At 44.9% G+C, this 6,016-nt stretch overlaps 1 protein-coding gene and 1 long non-coding RNA gene across 2 annotated transcripts in view; both read right to left on the bottom strand.

The window, feature by feature from the left end:
• Positions 1-180, bottom strand: part of LOC140419326 (uncharacterized) — a 304,049-nt gene extending 303,869 nt beyond the window's left edge. The window contains exon 1 of the long non-coding RNA XR_011945703.1: positions 126-180. This is a non-coding gene — a long non-coding RNA (uncharacterized lncRNA). The remainder of the gene's footprint in view (positions 1-125) is intronic.
• LOC140419320 (uncharacterized) overlaps positions 1-6,016 on the bottom strand; it is a 270,976-nt gene that overhangs the window by 97,997 nt on the left and 166,963 nt on the right. The window lies entirely within an intron of this gene.

The raw sequence follows: 6,016 nt of genomic DNA, 5'->3' as shown, positions 1-6,016 counted from the left end.
CCGTTTAGTACAATCTGGATCCGGTAAACTCTTTTCAGAGTTTAATGACTCACAATGTGCTTACGCAGCGTTTCCGACCTTCCCCGCGATTTCACGCACCCTACATATTGTTAACCGCCTCTTACAAATCATGGATGCAAAGAAGAAGAAGCCGCTCCCCATCGCCATTACTGATACTGCGCATGCTTCAATATCAGCTGGTCCCGCACCTCATTCACTCCGATTGGTTGGAGGACCAGCCCTCTCGGTCGGGCCTTCAGTCCTGCCCCTCCTCTTCCTATTGATCCGGAGCCGCTGTCAATCACCCGGGCATTGTGACAGTTCCAGATGGTGACAGCCGCCACAGGCTCAGGCTGACTCGCTGATTGTCCAATAATGTTTTTAAAAATAACTTTAGACTACGTGGCCAATCCCCCTACCCTGCACATCTTTGGGTTGTGGGGCAAAACCCACGCAAACACAGGGAGAATGTGCAAACTCCGCATGGACAGTGATCCAGAGCCAGGATGGGACCTGGGACCTCAGCACCGTGAGGCAGCAGTGCTAACCACTGTGCCACCGTGCTCCTTGATTCTCCAATAATAACAGTGAGAGTCTCAGTAACAATAATAGTGGAGATGGGGCCCAGAGGAGAACAGCAAAGGATTCACTCAATTTGAGAGCAACAAACACTGTCTGTTCCCATAATAAGTCAGGCTGCAGTTTGTGAGTGAAAACATCATTGGATCAAATGTAATGATGATACAGTAAGCATCTAGAGAACCAAAACTAAATTTGGTTTTCAAATAATAGTGAAGTAGTCATGGTTTGTTGACCACATAATGTAATCCGCTTCTGGTGTGTGTTACTCTGCCCCATTAGACAATAACCTTAAAAAAAAAAATTAGTATACCCAATTCATTTTTTTCCAAGGGAAATTTAGTGTGGCCAATCCACCTACTCTGCACATCTTCGGGTTGTGGGGGTGAGACACACACAGACTTGGGGAGAATTTACAAACTCCACACGGTCAGAGACCCAGGGCCAGGATCGAACCCGGGATCTTGGCACTGTGAGGCAGCAGTGCCATCGTAGCACAGTGGTTAGCACAGTTGCTTCACAGCTCCAGGGTCCCAGGTTCGATTCCCGTGTTGGGTCAATGTCTGTGCGGAGTCTGCACATTCTCCACATGGGTTTCCTCCGACAGCTCCAGTTTCCTCCCACATTCCTAAGCTGTGCCGGTTTGGTGGATTGGCCATGCAAAATTGCCCTTAGTGTCCAAAAAGTTTAGATGGTGTTACTGGGTTACTGGGATAGGGTGGAGGTATGGGGTTAGATAGCGTGATCTTTCCATGGGCCTGTGCAGACTCGATGGGCCAAATGGCCTCCTCCTGCACTGTAAATTCTATGATTTATGATCGAGCGTTAAGCACTAGGTGGTCACCATGCCGCACCCGTTATTAGGCAATAACCTGCCTGTTATTCCAATTCTGGTGTATGTTACCATTGCAGGTCCTGGGCTGATTGGAGTCTGGTACAATAAACAGAGTCTGGTTCCAGTGCCTCTGAGGTCATTTGACCTGCATGTAAGCTGACATTAATGGAGACAAAAGGCCCAGTAAATATCCAATTGTAATAGGAGGACAAGGTGTAAGGAAGCAATGATATTTTGAGGTTTCTGTGTTGTGGTGAGTGTCACTGGGAGGTGTGTGATAAAATAGGAATGGAAACATGACAGAGACACGTGTGACTGACTCCACCTGACTGAGAGCTGTTATACCCAAGGGGACAGCAATGAGGACATGGGGAACTCCAGAGATTTCTGATATTCGAGGTACATCTGTTAGAGGAGCTGAAAATATTCAGTTCCTCCTCATAGTTCTCGAGTTACACAGTCACACAGGAAATGTATCCGACAGCTCATCAAAACCAAAGTTTTAATCTTCTCTTTGAGACACACTGTGATTGAAAAGGTCAAATGTTAAAACATCAGTTTGAGCAAAATTCAGAATGTCACAAAGGTGAGTGAACTGTCCAATTAACCCCATTCACCATAACTCTGCCAATTTACCGTCCACAAGAATTTATCCAATTCCCTTTGAAATTTACTGTTAAATCTGCTTCCTGCAGCCTGTCAGTGTGAATTCTAGATCACATCACATCACTGTGTAAAAACAATTCTCCTCAACACTTCCTTGGGTTCTGTTCTAAAATATCTTAAATCTCTGTGTCCTCTGGTTACAAACCCCCCTGCTCTTGGGAAACAGTTTCTCCCCATCGACACTATCACAAATCTTTCCTCATTTTAAACACCTCTATTAAATCTCCCCTTCACTTTCCCTGATCTCAGAGGGACAATCCCGGTTTCTCCTGCTCTGAGTCACAGGGACTCGAAACGTTAACTCTGCTTCTCTCAGTACCGATGCTGCCAGAATGGCCCAATTTTTCCAACATTTTCTGTTTTTCCAACATTTTCTGTTTTTCTCCCTCTTTTTCCTTCTTCAATCTATCACAAACACTTCATGATTTTGAACACCTCAATTAAATAGGAATAGGAGTGAAATATAGATGGAAGGAGAAAGAAAGACTGATAGAAGAACTGAGAGATTTAAAAAAACAGAAAGGCGAGGTGGCAAGAGATAAAAGCTGAGAAATAGAGGAAACAAGTAACACAGAAAGAATGGTATAAAATATAAGGGAGCAGGTTATCCGTTCCCAGCTACAGAGAGCAGAGGGAACTCAGTGACTGATCCACAAACACAGCCGGTTCTGTCCGGGAATGGAGACTCTGAACGGAAATAACCGGCTCATTTGTAAATGTCACCACAATGTGATCTGTGTGACTCTGCCCTGACTCTGTGGGCAGATAGAGGCCGCACTGACAGATGTTCTCACCAGTTTGTGGCCCTTGAATTTATTTTCTGCTCAGAAGTCAGATGTGCTGTTTGGAACCGGCAGCAGAGAAACAGGAAATTGTGTTTCCTGAGAATGAAACAGAAGGCGTCAGTTTCACGTTATCACCGTGAACAGTCTTCCTGCCTGTGAGGGTGACCTCACTCTGACAGCATCAAGAACAACCACACAGATTGCTGCCGGTCTCAGCATTACATTCACCTCACTTCCCATTTTAAACATTAAAATATGAGGTTATTTAATTTTTTAACATGTTCTCTGAATTGGAAGATGGACTGAGGATTATCACTGGGAGAATTAAGGGGACATTATACAAAATTAAATTTCCCTCAAAGAGGGTTTTTAGAAAATAGGAGATTAAAAGTGAGTCAGGGCCAATCAGAGAGAGAGAAAGTGAGAGGTAGAGAGAAAAAGGATTGAGTCTCCAGAAATGAGATGTTCACTCAGAAAGCGGAGAGGTTCAGTGTGTTCGGTGCTTCTTCAGAGAGAGATAATGAGAGAGAGAAACGTTTAGTGAGTTTAGGCGCTCTGTGAAATAGAAAGGTTAAAGGAGTGAGTGTGTGAGAGAAAGATAGAGAATGGTTGGAGGTATGTGAAACGAGTGAGTGAGAGCGGAGAGACGTTAAGTGAGAATCTGAGAGAGAACAGAGATGTTCAGTGAATGAGAGACAGAAGAGCAGGTTCACACACCCGAGGATCACTGAGAGCGATCAGAATAAGGAGTCCACCCAGAAAACGGCCAATAGGAATCTTCAGCTGAACACATCACTCATTCTTAAAGGGACAGTCGGGGCTCTGACACTGTTCAGCTCCCAGTTAAAGGGGCAGACACATCAATAAAACTAGAAATTCTTGGACACAAGCTGCAGCTCCTTCTTTATCTGGGAATGAAACTATTGTCTAATTCTCCCTGCTGTTACCAGGTTCCTGTGATGCCCTCCTGCTGCTATTTTAATGCAAACTTCCAGCAATCTATTTTAAGTAGGTTTCAATTCAATGAATTCATTGTGACTGTCACACAAACACAATAAAATGTTTTAGACGGATTCCGATGCATTTTCAGCCTGGAAACTGAAACCAGCTTTACATTCAATCAGGAACATCACAGCTTTACACCAATCACTGATTTGACAGCACAGTAGCCTAAACAGCAGGCCTGATGGGATGCATCCCAGAGTGTTAAAAGAGATGGCTAGGGAAATTGTAAACGCACTAGTGATAATTTATCAAAATTCACTAGACTCTGGGGTCGGTCCCAGAGGATTGGAAAGTAGCAAACGTGACACCACTGTTTAAAAAAGGTGGTCGGCAGAAAGCGGGTAATTATAGGCCAGTAAGCTTAACTTCGGTTGTAGGGAATATGCTGGAATCTATCGTTAAGGAGGAAATAGCGGGGCACTTGGAGGGAAATTGTCCCATTGGGCAGACGCAGCATGGGTTCACAAAGGGTAGGTCGTGTCTGACTAATTTGGTAGAATTTTTTGAGGATGTTACCAGTGCAGTAGATAACGGGGAGCCAATGGATGTGGTATATCTGGATTTCCAGAAAGCTTTTGGCAAGGTGCCACACAAAAGGTTGCTGCATAAACTAAAGATGCATGGCATTGAGGGTAAAGTGGTAGCATGGGTAGAGGATTGGTTAACGAACAGAAAACAGAGAGTGGGGATAAATGGGTGTTTCTCTGGTTGGCAACCTGTAACTAGTGGGATCCCTAAAGGATCAGTGTTGGGCCCGCAGTTGTTCACAATTTACATAGACGATTTGGAGTTGGGGACCAAGTGCAATGTGTCAAAGTTTGCAGACGACACTAAGATGAGTAGGAATGCAAAAAGTGCAGAGGATACCGGAAGTCTGCAGAAGGATTTGGATAGGTTAGGTGAATGGGCTAGGGTCTGGCCGATGGAATTCAATGTTGCCAAGTGTGAGGCTATCCATTTTGGGAGGAATAACAGCAGAATGGATTATTATTTAAATGATAAGATGTTAAAACATGCTGCTGTGCAGAGGGACCTGGGTGTGCTGGTGCACGAGTCGCAAAAGGTTGGTGTGCAGGTGCAACAGGTGATTAAGAAGGCTAATCGAGTTTTGTCTTTCGTTGCTAGAGGGATTGAGTTCAAGACGAGGGAGGTTATGCTGCAACTGTATAGGGTGTTGGTGAGGCCACATCTGGAGTATTGTGTTCAGTTTTGGTCTCCTTACCTGAGAAAGGACATATTGGCACTGGAGGGAGTGCAGAGGAGATTCACTAGGTTGATCCCAGAATTGAGGGGATTAGATTATGACGAGAGGTTGAGTAGACTGGGATTGTACTCATTGGAGTTTAGAAGGATGCGGGGGGATCTTATTGAAACATATAAAATTATGAAGGGAATAGATAGGATAGATGCGGGCAGGTTGTTTCCACTTGTCGGGGAAAGCAGAACTAGGGGGCATAGCCTCAAAATAAGGGGAAGTAGATTTAGGACGGAGTGTAGGAGGAACTTCTTCACCCAAAGGGTTGTGAATCTCTGGAATTCCTTTCCCACTGAAGCAGTTGAGGCTCCTTCTTTAAACATTTTTATGAAAAAGATAGATGCCTTTCTAAAGAATAAAGGGATTCGGGGATATGGTGTACGGGCCCGAGAGTGGAGCTGAGTCCACAAAGATCAACCATGATCTCATTAAATGGTAGAGCAGGCTCGAGGGGCCAGATGGCCTACTCCTGTTCCTCGTTCTTATGTTCTTGTAATACGGATCAAGGCTAGCAGCGCGGGTTTAATTCCCGTACCGGTCTCCCTGAACAGGCACCGGAATGTGGTGACTAGGGGCTTTTCACAGTAACTTCATTGAAGCCTACATGTATAAGCAATTATTATTATTACATTTCCAGCATTCACCATTGTTCTTCCCGACTCTGAACACAGTTGTAAAGGAGACTTCTGTTCCGTGTCTAGGGGTTCTGAGATGTGGAAGAGAGTGGCTGGAACATATTTCTTACACACCTCAAGGTTAACCCACACGAAGACTTTGCTGACAGTGAAGAGAGATGAGAAAGACCAAAGTGCCATTTATCCCTCTCAGTGTGACCCTGAAGGACTGTGTCCAGGCTGAAGTTCTGTTCCTGCCGTGTGATCCTCCCCCAGA

This window comes from Scyliorhinus torazame, chromosome 5 (assembly GCF_047496885.1).
Source record: "Scyliorhinus torazame isolate Kashiwa2021f chromosome 5, sScyTor2.1, whole genome shotgun sequence".
NCBI classification, from domain to species: Eukaryota; Metazoa; Chordata; class Chondrichthyes; order Carcharhiniformes; family Scyliorhinidae; genus Scyliorhinus; species Scyliorhinus torazame.
Note: the sequence above shows the minus strand (reverse complement) of the source record. Positions and strands in the feature narration are given on the sequence as shown.